At 40.6% G+C, this 21427-nt stretch overlaps 1 long non-coding RNA gene across 1 annotated transcript in view; it reads right to left on the bottom strand.

Moving 5' to 3' along the window:
* Positions 1-7064: 7064 nt before the first annotated feature.
* The window catches only part of LOC309393981, a 40703-nt gene continuing 26340 nt past the window's right edge, over positions 7065-21427 (bottom strand). The window contains exon 3 of the long non-coding RNA XR_014175670.1: positions 7065-7469. This is a non-coding gene — a long non-coding RNA (uncharacterized lncRNA). The remainder of the gene's footprint in view (positions 7470-21427) is intronic.

Below are 21427 nucleotides of genomic sequence, written 5' to 3'. Positions count from 1 at the left end.
GATGCCTCTGTGAGCCTCTGCAATGCTCCAGCTGCTCAGTGGAGCATCACGAAGGCGCCTTACACGGTGTGTGCGGAAGCGCCAAAGAGTTCAAATACAGGTAAGGATGATGGGCAGGCAGGTGGGCCCTCCGGAGCACCATACTGGAACGGTACCCAGTGCTCTGGGCAAGCACCGGTACGCCCATACCAGGCGTACCACCTGCAATCCACCTCTGAGCTGACCTCACTTCAATGGGACACTGTTCCACAGGAAATTCAATACTTTCTGATGATAATTTCCCAGAAAAGAGCTTATTTTAGTTTCTTTCCTGAATATATCAGTGAACTAAACAGCTAAAATACACTTTTGTGCCAAATCCAAATACTTAGTTAGGAGGTGTTCTGTTAGTTACCCTAAAATAATCCTATAAGGGTATTGAAACTACCATAGACCAATTATGGTCTATGATTGAAATTCTGTGTTGTTCTGCTTTGGAGAAACATCCCAGCAATTGAAAACATCAACCTGGGAAACGAAGACCCCAGAAATGCCCAAGTTAATTAGATGGTAATTCTATAAAGGTGGATATAGAGGAAAGCAAATCAATTTTATCTTACTTTTTGTTCCAAGCACCTGGGCCATATGTGCTGGGATTCTTTAAACAACTGAAATGTGGTCAGGAAATGCTATAACTGTGAGTTATTTTGGTCTAGCAAAACAACATCTATCTTATTCTACTAACAGTATCACGTAGCACCTTGAAAACATAAAAAAAGATATATGGTTTCTATAAAGAGCCAACAATACTTGATCAGATACTATTAGGCGTGGATGAAAATCTAATAAAGAAAATATATAGTTATTTATTAAGTCTTAAAATGGAAGATGAACAAGTGAAAGAAACAATGTTAACATTTTTGGAGATATACTATAGAATTAGATAAATGGCAAAAACTTTGGGATAGAAACTATAAATTGACAATGGCAACTACATAGAAAGAAAACCTGTATCAAATGTTCTACGGGTGGCATTTCCAACTGGCAAAGCTAGCAAAGATGTCTAAAAACATGTCCAAAAATGCTGGAAATGCAACCAGATACCAGGGTCGTATTATCTTATGTGGTGGACGTGTTCAAAGGCAAACAAATTTTGGATGAAAATACATACATGGTTAGAAAAAAATGACAAAGCAACATATAGATTTAAATCCAGAAATATTTTTGTTAGGTATTTTGCCAGAAAAATACAACAAAGGGAATGTATATTTAATATTACACGTTTTGACGGTAGTGAGAATTGTATTTGCACAACATTGGGAAAAATGAGGAAACTCCTCATGAAAATATAATTAAAAAATATTAGAGTGTGCTGAAATAGATAGGTTAACTTTAAAGATAAAGGATAAAGACACAGAATATTTTTCTAATTTGGGATTGGTTTTACGAATGGTTAGATAATAAAAGTAGAAATTAGAAGAGGGAAGAATATTTCTATATATGCAGGTAAGTAAAGATTATTGTTGTTATTGTTATTATTTATATGTACAACGATCCAGACAATACACTGTTTATTGAATACTTGTGTACATTAAAGAAAACGTATAAAAATATTGTTTAAAAACATTGAAAAATGATCTTATGATATGATACACGACTGACTAATTTATTTTTCCCCGAAAGGCTGAAGCAATATGGTGCTTTATAAAATGTACAAATGTCATATTATAAATCCACAAACGATACAGCCAAAAGTTGCAACCCATATGAATGTGTGAATATTTAGGATAGGTATTCAGAATAATCCAACTGCTGTCTTTAGATGTTCAGATATTAAAGAAAATGACAGAAAATCTCCTGAACTTCACTGAGCAAAAAAGCCTGCCTTTATCAACTAATATGAGACAACCATACAAACAATAGATAAATTGCAGGACCCAAAATTGGTCTCATAAAGTTACTTGTGATTCAATAGTATGGAAGCCCAGGAAGCTAGCTATGCACTGCAAGAGAATGTTTTCCGAGCGGTTGAGACTCAAGAGAGTCTTAGTTTCAAACTATCTCGTGCTTCTTGTAATGTCTTTCATCAAAAAGGTTCAAATTTGAACTAAACCCCTGTGCATTTCTTACACGTGATATGTATGAAGAAACCCCCAGACATGTTGTCCTACTTTGTGACCAAGCCAAATTCATAACCTGAAGCTAACCAGCCAATTTCAAATGTGATACTGCCCATCCTTTTTTTTTCTATTGTTCTCCTACTCAAAATGAGTAGGTCAGGGGGAACCTCATACCTCATACACCCCCCCCCCCCCAAGTGATGATCTGTTTGCTAGAAAAGCAAGGTAAGCACTGGACAAAGAATAAAGCTCCAAGCTATGAATAATAGTTTAATAAACTGGCTGTGAGAAACCACTTCTGTTCTGAACTGGATAATACATTCGCTACTAAAGCTGTTAGACAGACTAAAAAAAAAAGGAGTGATTCCAGAAAACAATTCAATATCCTTTGCTAATTGCTTAAGAGGTGCTTTGACTCTTTGACTCCAATGTTTTCCATAGCAGAAAAGTGTTTTTGCAGTGTCAGCCTTTTAAATACCACCTCATTTTCCTTTTCTTTCCTTCTTTTTTTAAAATACAGGAGCATCAGTGCCTTCTGATATCTGAGATCCTTCAAAAAAAAAAAAGGCTAGAGGAAGGTCAAATGATGATTAAGTAGACAACCTAATAGATGTAAATAATACTGGCAAGGTGATTGAAACCATCTCCCCACGCACATTTTCACACAGCAGAATCATGCCTGGACATCACTGAACTTTTCCATAACATTACAGTTGCTCATGGGTGCAGTGCAGGTAGTCTTCATTTAATAACTGCAACTGGGACCGCCAACTTGGTCATTCGGTGAACACGAAGTGAAATTTCACAGGATTGCTAGTGTACCTAGGATTTCACTTCAGCTTTCCTTTGCTTTACAGCGGGGGTGGGGGGGGGGTGTCAAACTCGTGGCCCGCAGGCCAGATTTGTCATGTGCTGGCCACACCCACACCCAGTTTAGGGGGGAAATGTTGTGATACATCATGTGACGACGATGCGATGGTGTGAGTTTGACACCCCTGCTTAACAGCATCAAAAGGACGCAGCCGCAATGGCTATGGATGAATCCAAATACGGGGGAAATTTCCAAAACTTGACTCGGATATAAGAGCAAATCTTACAGTGCTTTTTCCCTACTACCCCACACTTAGGAATGCTCACCCCACTGCTAGGATAATTATTAACAAGGGAATTCATGTTTGTAGTTATATTCATTGCAGAGGAAGGGATTACAAGAGAGTAAGCAAAAACACAATGGGGAATACACATCAAAGGATGTGCTAGGACCTGGAGTTTGCCTAGCTCATTCATGACTCCCAGCTACTTCAGGAAGAACACCAAAGCCTTTAATGTGAAACTGATTAGGGTCTTGTCAGGTTCAGGCAGCAGCAGGAACCAGCAAAGAATTCTAGTGGTGGAATTAAGGTCACAGAGTTGAGCTTGGATTAGCACTTTTTAGGGAAGAGCTGCTGAGAAAAAAACAGCTCAGGGAAGGATCTCTTGTAAGGGGAAGGAGAAAAATGGGTCAGGCACAGGATAATGCATGCTAAAACTGACAGCAATTGCAAACATGTGACTGAGAGGAGACACTGCAAAGGTTTAAAATGTGTCATTGGTCACAAAGTTACTTTTTGATCACTATTGTAATTGCAAATGAATGTTGCTTGAAGCAGTCACTCCCTGTATTCCATTGTACGTTTTCTGAAACGTATCATCAGAGTTAGATGCAGCAGTCAATTTTCCTCATTTCAGCTTTCAAAACAAATCAAAGGATATGGAACCAAGTTTCTTTTCTTACTGACCAATTTTAAACACTTCCATCTTCCTCACCATAAAGTTAGAGACCAGATCGCCAACAGCTGGTTAATTTCGGTTATAATATTTTTACAAGGTCTAGTTGCTACGGCAATCAGGCAAGACTGATGTCCTTCCTCTCTTGGCTAATTTCTTCCCAAATGTTTTCAGTACAGATAGTCCTTGACTTATGACCAAAATTGAGCCCAAAAATGCTGCTAAGCAAAACATGTGTTAATAGCAATAGCACTTAGGCTTATATACCGCTTTACAGCCCTCTCTAAGCAGCTTACAGACCACAACAATCTGGGTCCTCGTTTTATCCACCTCGGAAGGATGGAAGGTGGAGTCAACCTTGAGCCTGGTGAGATTTGAACTGCCGAATTGCAGGCAGCCGGCAGGCAGCAGAAGCAGCATGCAGTACTGCACTCCAACCACTGCACCACCATGTGTTTTGCCCGATTTTACAACCTTTCTTGCCACTGTAGTTAAATGATTCATTGCTTGTCAGAAGGTCGGAAAAGGTAACTATGTAACCCTGGGACTCTGCAACCATCATACATGTGAATCGGTTGTCAAGCACCTGCATTTTGATCATGTGACCACGGAGAAGCTGCAATGGTCATAAGTGTGAAAAACGGCCATGAATCTTTTTTTTTTCAGTGCTTGTACTTTTGAACAATCACTAAATGAACTGTTGTAAGTGAAGAACTACCTGTATTTCACTTTTTTTTTAGTATGGGAGATGCCCGAACTGAATATGAGAGGTGGGGCAGCTAACCTCAAATCAGATTTGTGTAATAATTTAGCTGCTGGATCAAGGCATGAAGGATCCAGGTTGTTGTCTACCATCAGCCACATAACTGTCTCTCAAACCTCAGATAATTCTAGAGGATATTGAGAATTAAAACATGGTCTGGAGCTCATGAAAAAAAGAGGAATACAATCTGGCAAGGAAAAACATAAATTAGGGGTGTCCAGTCAGAATCCCAAAGGCAACTCCGCTCAATTCCTGTTTCAGTGCTTAGACTAGTGCACGGGTGTCAAACTGGCAGCATAACGTTGCTGTCACGTGACGTATCGTGACGCTTTTCCTCTTCATGGAGCTGGGGTGGGTGTGGCCTGCTTGTGACGGGCCGCCAGTTTGACACCCTGGATTAGTAGATATTTTCCCTACTAATTGGTCATGGGTGAAGAGAAAGGGCAACAAATCCAGACATCATTACTGTCTTTTTCAGAGTATAAGACACATCTTTACCCCCCCCTAAAAGTGGGTGAAAATGTAGGTGTGTCTTATAGACCGAATACGGGCAATTTTGGCCTCCCAAACCCTTCATGTCTCATGTTTTCACCCTCTCCAGCCCCCAGAAGCACTCTGCAGTGCTCCACATGGCCCATTTCAGCTAAAAACGGGCCCATTTTTGAGCTCCCAAGCCCTATGCACATCACATTTTTGTGCTCCCAGGAACCCAGAAGCACTCCGCAGGCCAAAGACAGACCAAGTTTGGGCAAAAATAGACCATGCAAAGCACTGCAGAGTGCTTCTGGGGGGCTGGGAGGGCAAAAATGGACCTGTTTCTGGTGAATACAGGCCTAGTTTTGGCGAAAACATGGGGAGCACTGCAGAGTGCTTCTGGGGGCCAAGGAGGGAGAAAATGTGATGTGCAGAGGGCCAATGACTATTTCTTTCTTGTTTCCCTCCTGTAAATTTAGGTGTGTCTTATAGTCCGGTGCGTCTTATAATCCGAAAAATATGGTAATCATTTAAATAATAACAGATGGCTCAAAAATAGATCAGGAGAATACCATTCAGCAGTGACACAATTGAGAGAGGCCTTGGGTTATGCTGCCATTGTTTTATGACACTCCAGAAATGGGTGGATTGCATTTTAACTCAAGCAGAAAAATGTTGTTAATCACTAACTGGTGGCAACAATGGTGGGAACTTTAATCATCTTTTAAAAAAAAAAAACCTCAGTGACTTTGATTTCTTTCTGCCTTGTCTCTTTATCCTGGATGGATGGCCACTAAAGCAGTAGGGATTGTAAAACAGACAAAACGTACAGCTCTCAAACTACGTTCAGGAACCTGTATTTGTGTGCATATTACAATACAATGGAGCCTCATCTGATATTCCAGATGATCAGCGGATTACTGATGAGAAAGAATATGAAATCACCCATCTGTGTTGTTTCACCATTTTGAATTAGGCACCTTAAGAACTGGAAAATAAATATGCATGGCAGAGACACGGAGGTGAAACAGGACTTTTAGACACGAAGCAGGCATTATTCATTTTTACCATGGTGAAACAAACATATGGAGCTGTCAGGCACTGAAAAATCCACATTAAAAATAAATTCCTCACAATAATTACCTCTCCAAAGGACCTAACATTATTTTTTTGCGCTTACATCCAGCCATGTTTTAAAGAAGAGGAAGATGCCAGAGGCTCCTAACACAGAGGGTGGGTGGGCATCCAAAATCTGATCCACTTTGGAAATGCCCAAATGAATGACTTTTTCAAGTCAATAAAACCATCAAGTTAAAATATAATTCCTAAGCTTTCTTGCTGCCACAAAAAAAAAACAAAAAAAACCCACACACACAATGAAGGGACGGGGAGCGGAGATTAAGTTGTCACTGAAATAGACTTTCTGCTCTTAGCTCTTTAAAAAAAGACCTTGATTACATTTGAGTAACTTGCAGGTTTCTATAATGCGCCATCAATAAGTGATGGCCAATGAAAGGCAACAAGGCAGAAGATAGACCAAGAACATTGGCTTGTGTGATAATGTAAGCTTTCTAAATCAGATAGACCACCAAACTGGACCAGCAGAAGACTTGGCTTCTTATCACTGGCTACCACAGCTTTGTCTTTGGCACTTCAAATCCTGTCTGAACACAGGCAAGCTTCTAGCACATTGTGTCTGAATGTGCAGGAGTAAAGAATTAAATTAAAGAGGAGAGTTTCTCCTGAAGGCAAGTCCATGTACTCTGCGCAGTAAGTTTGCTCAGCATTGCATGATCAAACAACAGCAGTGCAGTGCTGCAGTGCAGAGAGGGTACTCTCTTTAATAGCACAAAAACTCTTGTTTTTCAGCAAACAAATCCCACACAACTAAAAGGGCAGCCTACGGGAAGAGAAGAAAGGCTATCAAAATAAGTTATTCTCATCTTGATTGCTGTTGTTCCTTTTATTTATTGTTCAATCTTCAAAACCAAGACCTTCTCACCCAACTTTTCCCCTCTTTCTCAGGCTTTAACATGACTCAAAGCAAAGAAAACAGCGTTTTTCCTGGGATAGTTGGTTTTTCAAAGCCAGGAGAAGACACCTGGGATCTCTCATGTGCTCATTGTGTGAACCCACCATTAAAGATATAGCAGCATGACCTAATGACCAAGGAAAAGCAGCAATAATTCAGGAAATCAGGATTGCATTTGTCTGTATTCGTCTCACTTGCCTTTGGAGAGTTGGATTCGGTGATCTTCTCCTCTTCTGCAGATACAATCACTGGCATCTTTCTAAAAGGACTTGAGGGATGAAGGCCACACATCTCTTCTGCATCGTGGCACCATCGGTTCTCCTGAAGCACTCATCTGTAGCACAGAAAACACATAACTGTGCATATATGCGTATGTGTTTGAGAAGCTGCAATAACTGTTTCAAGAAATGGAGGTTCTGGCTCAATCCACTGATCTAGTAACAAGTGTGCAATTGCCGTGCAAGAATAGTATTCAGCACAAGGTTGACTGAAGATAGATGGGATATTGGATTTTGCACTTTTTAAAATTTCTGTATTGGTTGTGATGGGGTGAAATGGCTCAGCATTTAAAGATGCTGAGCTTGTCAGCTGGAGAGGTTCGAAACCCAAGTGCTGCATAGCAAAGTGAGCTCCTTGTATTACTTGCCCCAGCTCCTGCAGTTCGAAAGCATGCAAATGCAAGTAGATTAATTGGTACCACTTTGGTAGGAAGGCAACAGCGTTCTGTCCATAGATATTTGAGATATAGCCATGGTAGCCACCAAAATTGTCTTCAGACAACGCTGGCTCCCATGGCTGAGAAACAGAGATGAGCACTGAGGAGCCCTAGAATCAGACACAATTGACAGAGAAATTTTACCTTTATTAGTCGTGACACCGACTAAGATGTCTATAAAATAGGTAGCCTCTGAATCTATGGGTTGGGGGAAGGGGAATAATCCCAATCAATTTTCCAGGTCACTGGCCTTCATACCACAACTTCTGACTGTTTTTTTCAGTTCCTACAACTGAGCTCAGGTCCATTTATGGTGCTTAAACTCTTTTTTCTTAACTCCATTCACCAGAACTATCTCTGACCACAGAGCAATACAGTTGCTATTTTGATAAAGTAATGGATTGCAAAAACTCTAAAATAGAATTAACATATTTGGAGGAGAAAACAATCCTTCTCCAAATCAGAAGCTTATCATTTGGAACATCCTGGGATTCCCCCCACCCCCGCTCTGCCTAATATCCCTGCTCACCAGGGCCCCCAGGCAGTAGTTGAGATTCAGCCAGTTGGCACCACTTTGGGAGAACCGGTTGTTAACTTTCTGAGCAGCTTGGTGAATTGGTTGTTGGAAGAAATCATTAGGGCAGAGAACCGGTTGTTAAATGATTTGAATCCCAACATTGCCCACAAAAGTTCAAGCTCAAAACACTTCAATCAAAGTCAGAACAGTTTCAAATTTAGAAGGTGGTATTTTGAACACACAATGCAAATGGAAGCACAATGTTTCAACTTTAACAAGTTTAACACATCTTTATCTGCTTATCCAAGTCAATAATGAAAATGTCCAGGTCCGATATCAGTGATACCTAGTCAATACTTGAAGCACATTATTGGTGAGATGGGTGGCATATACAGTGCATTTAATTAATTGATAAACACCTCCCTTTAATCTGATGAGGGATCAAGTCAGCTAAATCTCCTTAATTGCCAGGTTCTCCAGGCCATCCTTACATGGCTTACTCACCAAAAATGTCATGGAATACTTTGTAAAATGCTTTTTCTAAAATCAAGCTATATTATTCCGCACACCCACTAAAAAGGCTGGCTAGTCAGAACATGAGATCAGGTTAATGCCCAGTTATGATGTCTTTTTCCTTCTGTTCATCATGTTCGATTCTAGGAGGCTGATTGGATTTTTCTTAGCAAGGTTTTTTTTCCCCCAAACATGATTTGGCATTGCCTTTTTCTTCAGACCAAAAGAAAGTGATCGGCTCAAGCTCAGCAAACTATGTTTCTTCCAGGGGTGGGTTGCTGTCAGTATTACTGCCAGTTCGGTGCTCAAAACATTTTGTGCGGGCTCACTCGCTTTATTCGCGCACATGGCAAATGCATGCTCTGCGCATGTGAGCATTTGCACCTAAAAAGGTGTGTGCATGTACATAATGTTAGAAAAGGGGGGGGGGAAGTACATTTTTGCAAACAAGATTGTTTTGCGCATGAGCAGAAATGAAAAGCAATCAATGATAGAACTGGTTCGGGGGGCGTGGCAGGCCAAGTTACTACCTATTCGGCCAAACTGGGCCAAACCAATAGGAACCCACCTCTGGTTTCTTCCCAGGTGGGACTAGTACTCATGATCTCTCAGTTTCTGGCCTAATACCTTAATCACTGGCTATATTACATCATTTTAAGATCAATCTCTTTATGTTCTTCTCTAGAACTTTCTCAAAGCATCGGTGTTAAGACTAGTAGATTTTTCTCTAGATTCTCCTTTTCCTTTCTCAACATAAGGAAAAAGTTTTTCTTTCCATTAATGGTCTGGCATTTCAGCAGTCCTCAAAGTCATGGTTTGGCCAGCTTCAGTAACCTAGATGTAATTAATCTGGCCCTGAAGATTTTTGTGTTACCACTTTCTGCCAAGATGGCTGGCAATCGTTAACAGTTACATTCAGTTCAGGATCTAGAACTGGCGGAATCTTAATTGGAACTTTTGAGTCCCCACCACCACACAAAAAAATATTTCTATATTGAATTTGTTTGGGTGTGAGAAAGTCCTCCTGTCCCCTTAAAAATTCTCCCTTCAGCTGCTTAAAAGTGAAAGGAGAAAGGAGATTTTTTTAAAAAAAATCTGAGAGAATAATTAAGCTTTATAATATTCAATGAGGACAGATGGAGAACTTCCAGTCTGTTTCCTTAACAGGATAACCTTAGTAAAATAGCGGAAATTTGGAGAAGTATAGCTTTATGTTAGGAAATAGCAATAGCACTTATATATACTGCTTCATAGTGCTTTACTGTTCACTCTAAGCCAGTGATGGCTAAACTTTTCTGGACTGAGTGCCCAAAGTGCGTCCGTGCACTTGAATGCACCCAAACTCACAAAATTCAATGTGCGGGTGGTCCTGCATAAGCACTCCCCTTGTACATACATGTGTGGCCCCCTTGCATGCGCCACACCCCAATTCATATGTGCTAACCCCTGCACACGCTCCCCCCTCCTGCACATCCATGTCCCTCCCCCATGCATGCACTCTGCCCACCACATATGCGACACCTGACGACCAGCTGGCTGGCGGGAGGCGCATATGCATGTGCAGCGGAGCTGAACTGGGACAACGGCTCATGTGCCTACAGAGAGGATGCTGCATGCCACCTGTATTTTACTGACTTTGGAAGGATGTAAAGCTGAGTCAGCCATTAGCGGGTCAGAATCGAACTGATGACAGTCGGTAGAATGAGCCTGCAATACTGCATTCTAACCACTGTGCCACCATGGCTCAGTGCCAAAAGCCAAATTTTCAGTACAGCTGAATATTTATCTTAGTTCATCCTAATGGGCTTTGTCAGGAGTGTGTGGCAAATAAATATTAATAAATCAATACATATATAATATGCATGAATCCAGCCAAAGATTTTTACAAACCCTGTGAGGATTTATTCTCGTTTTCCTCCTTTCCCTGAAGGTAAGTAGTTAACCTTTGCCAACCACAAAAGCACCATCTATTAAGTACATAATCCATTCCTCTCAGAAAGGTCTGAAAAATTATCCCATTTTTCGCTGTTGAGATGAGCAATTTGTCCAAGACAAATCTAAATATACAGAGATAGGGATGCATAGACAGACATTTAAGATAATAAATTACTCAGTTTGAACATCCTTTTCTAATTCTCAGTATTTCAGCTTAACTTGACTTAACTAAAAAAAAAAAAAAACCTAGCTCTCTGCAGAGCATGTTCGTTCTAAAAAGTACAGGATGTTTCTATTCTACTACAATTCTACACAGACTTTTTAGCACCAAGCTGTAAAAGACTTCACTGAAGTGTAAAATTCAATAAACATTTACTAATAGGATACTTTATTGTTCCTAGTACAGTGATGGCTAACTTTTTTCTAAAGGCATGCCAAAATTGTGCATGTGCCCTTGTGCCCAGACCCACAATGGAGTGGGCCCCACCCACCTGTGCATGTACACACCCCACATGCATGCATGTGCATACCACACACCCCATGCTTGGGGGAGTTTTTGCCCTCCCTAGTCTCCAGAGGCTTTCCTGAAGCCTGGGAAGGGCAAAAAATGGCCTGCCACAGTCCACTGGAGACTCTCCAGAAAGCGGAAAAAGATCATTTCCAAACTTCCGGTTGGACAGTTGGGCCTCTTTTTCACTCTCTCCAGGCTCCGGGGGCTTTCCTGAAGCCTGGGGAGGGCAAATACGGCCTGCCCCGGCCCTCTGGAAGGCTGAAAATCAGCTGGCCAGCAAATATGGCTCCACATGCCACCTGTGGTACCCATGCCATAGGGTTGCCATCACGGTCCTAGTAGAATATTTTCAATCCTGGACAATTTTCTATTGAAAGCAACTGAAGATGAAGCATGAGACATTCGTGGTGCCCACAGTTTCTAACACTTTGATTAGAAAATGGTTCAATATTTCAACAGTTACCGTATTTTTCGAAGTATAAGACGCACCGGAGTATAAGACACACCAAGGTTTTGAAGAGGCAAATTTTTTTAAAAAATTTTTTTTGCATTCTGCAAACCTCCCAAAAACGGCCGGTTTTCCATGAAAACAGGCCCATATTTTTTTTTTTACAAAAAAAGGGCATGAATAATCTTTAGGAGGCTTGAAGGGTGTTCCTGAGGGGTGGGGTGGGGGCAAAAATGAGCAAAAAACGGCCCATTTTTGTCAAAAAAGGGCATGGATAGCCTTCAGGAGGCTTATAGAGTGTCCCTGGGGGCTGGGGGGGGGGCAAAATTGAGCAAAAAAATGGGCCATTGTTTGCTCATTTCTGCGCTCCCCAGCCCCCAAGAGCACTCTGAAAGCCTCTTAAAAGCTATGCATGGCCATTTTGGTGAAGGGGGCAGGGTTTCGGGAGGCAAAAAAAATGCTGCATTCAGTGTATAAGACACACCCAGATTTTCAGCCTCTTTTTTGAGGGAAAAAGGTGTGTCTTATACTCCAAAAAAAATGGTATATATGGTACCAGGAAGAAAAATTAATCAGTTGAATTTACTAAACCAACCCATCTTATTTTGGTCCTCTAACTGCACTGAACATTAGCTCCTCAACAAGATAACTGGATAACAGAGGAAAGGAAATTGGAAAAGACATAACCTAAGTGAGGGGAGCCATTTAATATTCGAGGGATCTTCTCCATTCTGAATCTTAGAAGATAGACAAGTAACCTGTTTCTTGTTCTGTCCTAGACAGGGTGCCAATCATGCTATTATTCACATGATACTCTTTTTATTCTCTCTTCTTCGTAGTTTTGAGTTAGAGCGGAATCCAGAAGTCAATGAAGCATAAATTAGCTCAAATTATTTTCAAATGCAGACTAAAAACTCTAATAATGCCAGTTAAATTACAAGTGCTGTTCACAACTTTAATTGTAACTAACTGACTGCAATGGGGAGAAAACTGTTTTCATCAAGGAGAAATGTTTGCGTGCCCTTACCGCTCTATTCCTGGACTTCTTCCATGCTGTCCTTTCAAAGTGGTTTTCTTCAACCTCTGATTCTTTGCTAGATGTCAAAGTAACTAGTCAGTATAATACTAGACAGTACTTCTGAACCACTCTCTCTTTCCCCTGGATTATCTCCTTCTCTAGTACCGTACTTACTGGTAAAAGTTTGTATACTTTCCCGTGCAGTGCAGTGCTAATCTTTTACAAGCAATGAGCCTGTTCACTTTCATCTCTCTATCTTCAACTATGGCAAATATTTTTCTGTTTTTTTTAACCAGTCTGCTATTCTTGTTCTGGTGAATCATTGGGTGATTTAGTTCAGAATTGGCTAAAAGTCAATTCCGACAGGTGGCAGCTCCTTTTCTGTTCTTGGGGGGGGGGGGGAAACTTATTTCCTTTTTACATCTGTGCCCATTTATGCATGCATGCATTTATTTTTAGATTGACAGGATGAAGGAAGGATACTTATGCTTTAAACAGATGCATATTTGTAGTTGGAAGGAGGTGTGGTGGTGGTAATGGAAGTAATAGTCAGCAGGATCTTACTCATCCAAAATGTTCCTTGCCAATAAGAACCCTCATATCATAATGGAATTTTCTTTATTGCTCAAGATAGCAAAAATACCAAAGAAAGCTAATTTTCTCTTCTCCAAGCTTCTCTTGCTTAAAAAAGTAACAATCCTTCTAATTATCAAACATGAAACATAGGTATCATTAAAAAAAACAACCCTGAAATTTCACAATATACCCATGAATTACCCACGAGTGGTGCCTTGGGTTAAAAGATGGATGGGATAAAAGCAATTGAGTTGACAATTAATCCAGACAAGAATATTACAGATAGGCAGAAACCTTACTCAAGTCTCATGCTCGCATACTGGGAATCATTCCTCCTACACTGTCCCGGAATCTCAGATGTAGCTGTCACAAAGAGTATCCTTGCACTGTTGAATGTCATTTAAGACATTTCTTTATCTAATCTCCCAACCATCTTGTCCAAATGACACCTAGACATAAAAATTAGAAGCTTCAATTGGTGCACAAAGTAAATATATTTTGCTGATGAAATAAATAAATAAAACAAGATAAATAAGGATGCTCCTTAATACATATTATAATGTTTGTTCTGGTTATTATTTGTTGTTTGGACCCAATTCACCTGTGGAGTAAGATCTAAATTACCTGGAATCTGGCTTTGTCAGAGATCCCAGCTACCTGATTATTAAGATTAGAGACAAAACCTTTTGAAGATGCTACACATAGGATGACAGACCATTTGCTGGACACACAAGAAAGGATTTCCTTTATGTTGCTGCCAAACAATAGAGCACATTTCTTTGGAAACTCTGATTAGATCCCAATTGCACTACTTTAGGAAACAGTCTATTTTCAATTTAGATTGTTTTTAATTAGAATGTTAAAATGTGGTTTTAAAATACCCTTTTAGTGGTTTTTAAATGCTACTTTAATGAGTATTATTGTTTTAAATGTTTTGTTGTGGAAATGCTGCTCTAATGTATTTGAATTCCTGTATGCTATTTTGATTATCAAAAAGGCAATATTAAAAAAAAATACTTTAAATAAAAGTAGTACATGCATACCGTTTATCTGTAAAGAGAATGAAGATGAAAGAAAAGAAATAAAGAGTTACTCTAACTCATCCATCCCCAATTCAGTTGAATATACAAGAAATAAAATAATTAAAGAGCTAGATACTTAGTGTCTCCTGCATGCAAGAGCTGTGATGGCACAGTGGTTAGAATGCAGTATTGCAGGCTAACTCATTGCTCACTGCCAAGAGTTCAATCCTGACCGGCTCAAGGTTGACTCAGCCTTCCACCTGTCCAAGAGTGGCAAAATGAGGACCCAGATTGTTTGGGAAAATATGCTGACTCTGTAAACTGCTTAAGAGAGGGCTGTAAAGCACTATGAAGCTGAATATAAGTCTAAGTGCTATTTAGCATATATATGAAAAGATGCCAATTTAACTTCTCTTCACCTCTGAAGCTTTGAGCCTTTTAAATAATTTGCATTCAATTTTTAAGGAAATTCATGTTTCATCAAAAAAGAGCTGAAGCAAATATCTCTTTTCATGGGGTTGCATGCTGCCCACAATCATATAAGCAAGTGGGTAAAACACAGTACTCCTAAAAACGATGTTGGGTGGTATCATACCAATGTTGGTGGACGATTTTTGCATATTCAGCGTAAATTCTTTTTTTTTTTGTAATAAAATTTTTATTGGTTTTTCAAGATTTATAGGGAAAAAGGTAAATGGACAGGTATACAAATTTTGGCAGTTGCAAAATGTGAAAGGCGCCCCTCCCTCCATACCCATAGTATACATTTATATATAATGCATTAGTATATAATTGATTACAATCAGCATATTAATTCTATTATTAAATTCAATCAAATTAAACATTACAGTATAAAATCCAAATATAATTCCATTTTCACTTTCGGTCAGTTTATAATAATATGATTTTCTTGTTTATTTTTGTGATCTGAGTCTTCTTGCTGTTGCCCCATCTCCCTCCACTGGCAGAGCTCTGGCCCCTCCCGTGTCCTGCGTGTCCGTTGTAGTGTCTGGTGGTTTCTCTAGGAGTGTTTTATTTTTTTCCATAAAGGCCTGCGCCTCTATGGGTGAATTAATTCTGATTCTTGTCTCCTCCCAGAATATCAGCATACCTTCAGGCATCAACCATCTAAACCACACCCCTTTCTGGTATAATTTATTCGCTAATTGCGAATAATTCTTCCTTTTTTCTCTAATCTTCTTAGGGATCTGCTTCAGAATGGTTATCTCCATATCATGGTATGTCAATGCTTGCCCCCTTTGTACACCCAGAATTTCATCTCTTGTGCTTTTTTAAAGAAATTTAATGTGAACCTCCCTAGGTACATTGTGTGTTCTAGCATAAGCTGAGTTCACTCTATAAACCAGGTCTATATCCCACCCCATCTGTTGTTTTTCTTTGTGTGTGTAGTCAGCCAGAATGTTTGTCATGATGTCCCTTATATTTTCCCCATCTTCTTCTATAACATTTTGAAATCTAAGATAATAGGACATTCTCTCAAATTCTAGTTTCATCTGTTGGATGTCAAGATCTTTGTTCCCTTTCTGCACAGCTTCCACCCCCCCCTCACCTCCTCCACCCCCCCTTCCACAAGATCCAGTCTTTGTGAGTTCTTATAAATTTGGGCTTGATTTTCTTTAATTTCATCTTTCATTTCCCTTAGCTGTTTCTTGATTTCCTCCTGGCCCTGTAAGATTTGTTGAAGCATTTGTTGAAAGTCCATCTCTGTAGTCTTAAGTTGCACCAGTTCTGTTATCTTTGACTGTGTGGCTGGACTGGATGTTGCAGATGTTGGAACAGACGTGGCAAAGCCAGGTTTCCCAGGAGGTGGCCTTTTAGATGCCATCCTTTATAACATTAGAAGTTCAGTCCATATATAAGATAAACAGTTAGAAAAGAAGGGTAGCCAGGTGAGGTCCGGGAGCAGAAGAACCAGGCAGAAGAGAATCTCTCTAATAAGTCTGGCAATAGATGAAAGGTTTCGTCTAGAAAGTTCAAAAAATACCAATCCACAAGAGATTCCTCTGGGAGACACGGAGACAAAGACCGGAAGCCTGAATTTTAAAGGTGGAGTCAGGTTTCACAATTCATAAAGACAACGGAAGTGTGCCATCTTGCCCTGCCAGTTTTGGGCACAGAGGCATAACAAAGTTTTAAAAAGTTCCAAAAGTCCTCAAATCACAGTAGAAAGTGAAATTAAATTGAAAAGAAAATCATCTCAACCTGGGTGAGGCTTCATTCGTTGGCTCTCCCCCCTCCTCCTTCCCCGGGGGCTGAGAGCAAAATTATTCCTCGCCGCATGTCCAAGGGGGGGGGAAACCCCCCTCCCTCCAGCCGCGCCTCCAGAATACTCCGAAAGTTATTTTAAAGAAAGCTGACTAATTCTTCATGCAAAATAGGGCATGAAGAGAGAAGCAACCTCACCGCACCGCAGCTGCTTCCTTCTATTGTTTCATTCTCCAGTCGGCTTTAGCGAGGCGCGAGGCGCAAAAACGCGAGGCGCCCTCCGATCTAGCTCCCCGGTGCCTTGGGCGCGCGAGAGACCTCCCGCCGGCCGCCACCGCTGCAGGAGCTCCCCGCGATGCCGCCCCTCCGGCAGGACCCCTCTGCGGGGTGTCCTGTGCCCCCCAAGGAGTGGGGAAGCCCACCGGAGAGCCGGAGCGGGCAAAGAGCTGCCCATCGCTGCTGCCGCCGGAACCGGAACCCCATATTCAGCGTAAATTCTTGATAACGTCAAGCAGAAAAATACACCAATGAACCAAAGGAACACAAACTTGTGACAACGTCTGAATATCTACATGGAGAATTTGGAGTAAGGAATGGGTATCACATCATTATCCTAAGTGCATTAATCATGGAAACAAGACTGGATGAATTTGGAACAGTGGTAGGATTCAAAACCTTTTACTACCAGTTCCGTAGGCATGGTTTGGTGGGTGTGGCATGGTGGGCGTGGCAAGGGAAGGGTACTATAAAATCTCCAATCCCACCCCACTCCAGGGGAAGGTTACTGCAAAATCCCCATTTCCTCCTGATCAACTGGGACTCGGGAGGCAGATAATATATGGGGACGGGGCCAGTCAGAGGAGGTATTTACCATTTCTCCAAACTACTCTAAATTTCCACTACCGGTTCTCCAGAACTGGTCAGAACCTGCTAAATACCACCTCTGATTTGGAAGTTTAAAGCCCACGTCTCAACTTCTGAAAGTTTCCTCAGTTATGGATGACTTTCACAGCTTTGACACTAGCTTGGAAATTTGGTGGTAGACGTTTCAATAGAGTGTTCAATGCCCAGAATATCTATTGGGCTACAAGCTCAGGTAATCAGATCATCCACTTGGCAATTTCTCAGGGATTTTACACCCACTAGAGTTTTTTCTGGAACTGGAGATTATTTCTTTATTAAATTTGTCTGCGTATGTAGAGATTTTGCCAAAGCAGCAAGTAGCTAGAACTCTCTTATACCTAGTTCAGGTATAGAGCACCTGCTTAAAGGAAAAGGTTCCAAATTCAGTTTCCAGTCTTTCTGGGCAATGTTAGGATTTTTTAAAAAAATCGTTTCCGAAACCCTGGAAATCAGATAATTAAAAAAAAAAAACTGATAGTCTTGAGCTAAGGAGACCCATAGTTTGATTTTCTATAAGGCTGCTTTCTAAATTAGCAAGGCTATTTTGTAATAGATTTGACATTCTGAAAAAGGGACTGGTTATATATTCTTTCAAATGTCCTTGCTGGAGTTTATATTCTTATGCTTCTGCAAAGGCTCTGAAGCTGTAGACTAGACTTTTGACAAGGTAAAGATCCAGAGGGAAGTCCAAAGGACTGAAAATAATATGCCAAAACATTTTCTTCCAAGTGTCCATTTCACTGAGATCCTGTGAATTTTGACAAGAGCAAAGCAATTCTCCATGGGGACAAGGTATAATAGGAGGGGGAAAAGATTTTTAAATTCCTTCTCTGCCCTACCAACTGCAAAACAGATTTCAATAATATATATATATATAGACACTACAAAATTAGAATAGGAGAGAGTCTGAAGTGTTATTTTAATTAAAGGAGAATTTAAAGAATAAAATTGCAGTTTAGTTACTCTTAACTGCATAGTCAGAAAGGTAGATGAATATCCACCTTCATAAAAACCAGCAGTGTGTTTACACACACACACACACACACACACACACACACACACGATGCAAGAATCGGTTAATTGCATGTGACCTTAATGTAATTCTTGCTTGCCAAAGATATTAAATCAAGACGTAATCTATTTTCTACAGATCGTTTCAAACCTATGTTTTGTTGCCTATTAATACCCTAGAGGTAATAAAACAGATCAAGTTATGGGCATCCCTCCTGAAGGATTTTTTTTTTGTTCATGCCAACACTTTCTTTTTTAAAAAAAAAACCCCAAATCTATTCTTAATAGATAAACTAGGCAAAGTACTTGAATAACAGCAAATATTCACTGTGATAAGGACTGAAGAGAGCGCCTTTATATACCTTGCTGACTTATTATGGTTGGTCGCACAACCAGATGTTTAGACTGGATTTGGCATCTTTGTCCACGTACAGCAGAGCTGTCAAACTCATGGCCCATGGGATGGATACGTCACATGCTGGCCACGCCCACGCCCAGTTTAGCAAAGGGGGAGGAGCCATGATATGTCTCCGTGACAATGCCGTGATAACGTGAGTTTGAAATGCCTGACCTACAGAATCTTTCCCAAGGACTTGGAATAGGCAGATGTTCTGGTTTAATATTAAATGTATTGTTGTAGGATGCCAACTGCCTTTTGCAAAATGTCTGGTGATGATTGTGATCCTTAGTAAACCACCTTAATAATGTGTAATAACATTAAAGGCAAAGGTTATAGTTACTGGTGTTACCTCTGTTTACTTCCTCTTCCCCTTCAACCAGATCCATGGGAGGAGAAGAACAATGACTTACAAGTGTTTGTGTAGCTAGGAAGAATGATCACAAGTGAGGAGTCCGGTTTATTTTCTTGCCACCAAGGCTCAAATTCCAACCCTCAGCTGACAGTGTCAGGTTAAATTTAGCACACAGATTGATGGAGGCCACCCCTTTAATGTCACTCTGACAGCTTTTGCCTGCACTGAATGCATCATTAGAGCCATAAAAGTGAATGTGGGGGTAACAAAAGAGGCCTCTGGGACAAAGCCAGGGAATTGCAATGTAGCAGAAGTAGAAATACACACAGACACAAAAACACAATATTCCTTCATTTGGTTGAAAGCTAAATTACCATATTTTTCGGAGTATAAGATGCACCTTTTTCCCTCAAAAAAGAGGCTGAAAATCTGGCTGTGCCTTATTCACTGAATACAGCATTTTTTGCCTCCAGAAACCCCGCCCCCTTCACCAAAATAGCTGTGCATAGTCTTTAGGAGGCTTTCAGAGTGCTCCTGGGGGCTGGGGAGGGCAGAAAATAGCAGAAAATGGGTTATTTCTGCTAGTTTTTGCCCTCCTCCCCCCAGCCACCAGGAGCTATGCATAAGCCTCCTAAATGGCTATGCATGCCATTTTTGTGAAAAACGGGCCATTTTTTTGCTTGGGTTTTTTGGGGGGGGGGCACCCCTCAGGAGCACTCTACGAGCCTCCTAAAGGCTATTCATGCCCCTTTTTTTTTTGAAAAACAGGCCATTTTTCGGAGGTCTGCAGAGTGCACAAACTTTTTTTTTTAATTTGCCTCTTCAAAATCTGGTGCGTCTTATACTCCGGTGTGTCTTATACTCCGAAAAATATGTTAATGACCTTCTTAAATGGAAAAGTGAACAGTAACTGGTGCTTCTTTAAATTTCCACAAGTATTCTGCAAACTTCTGAGAGCCTTCTGTAGTACCTTTTCTCTACACAGCCGTATTGAGCAGATCGATCCAATCAAGCAGATCCTCAATGGACTTCAATTTAAAGTAGCTTCAGAATAGTCTTGTGTATAAGATCTGGAGGCTAAAACATATAAATAATGCTATCTGGAATTGGGTATGTCTACTTTAATGAGAAAGAGGACTAGGGATGACGTGATACCAATGTTCCAATATCTAAGGGGTTTGCCACGAAGAAGAGGGGGTCAACCTATTCTCCAAAGCACCTGAGGGCAGAACAAAAAGCAATGGATGGAAACTAATCAAACCACAGTGGTGCAGTGGTTAGAGTGCAATATTGCAGGCTGTTTCTGCTGATGCCAGCTGCCTGCAGTTCGGCAGTTCAAATTTCACCAGGCTCAAAGTTGACTCAACCTTGAGTAAATGGTTTAGAGAGGGCTGTAAAGCACCATGAAGCGGTATATAAGTGCTATTGCTAAGGAGAGAACCAGCCTTGAACTAAGGAGAAATTTCTTGATAGTTAGAACAATTAATGAGTGGAACGACTGCAGAAGTTGTAGATGCTCCAACACTGGAAGTTTTTAAGAAGAGATTGGACAACCATTTGTCAAAAATGGTATAGGGTTTCCAAGGTCCCTTCTATTATTCTGTTATTCAATGTAGAAATATAGACAGAAAGAGGGAGTAGTGAGCTTCCTCCCATATTTAGGCATACCAGGGGTTGTAACACAAATACATACCTATTTCCCTGGCTCAACTGATAAGGAGGAGAGCCTGTGGCTTACTGGCTAAGACTCCTGCCTAATATATAATACAGCCCAGGTTCAAATCCCAGTAAGGGTATGGCTAGCTGATGAGAGCTAATTAGCTCGAAATAGATCTATACTAGTCTCCCTTTATTTATTTATCAGTACAAATACAACACACACACACACACACACACACACACACACATATCCATACCTCTAAATGATGTTGCAATTTACCCTCTATAGTTCTCATTTCCATGAACCACTATTTTCCCATTTAGATTAACTATTTCTTTTCATTTTTTTAAAAAAGCACTGTTTCCCTTTAGCCCAAATGCAGAAATATCTACTTGCTTTGATGCCAGCAGGCCCCACTTGAGGCAGCCGTTCTTATGGGAGCTGGTCCTCAGAGGTTATACAGTATTTCACTTAGTTTCTCGTTA

This window comes from Natrix helvetica (genome assembly GCF_964273705.1).
Source record: "Natrix helvetica genome assembly, chromosome: 6".
Lineage (NCBI taxonomy): Eukaryota > Metazoa > Chordata > Lepidosauria > Squamata > Natricidae > Natrix > Natrix helvetica.
This window is presented reverse-complemented; position numbering and strand designations above follow the sequence as displayed.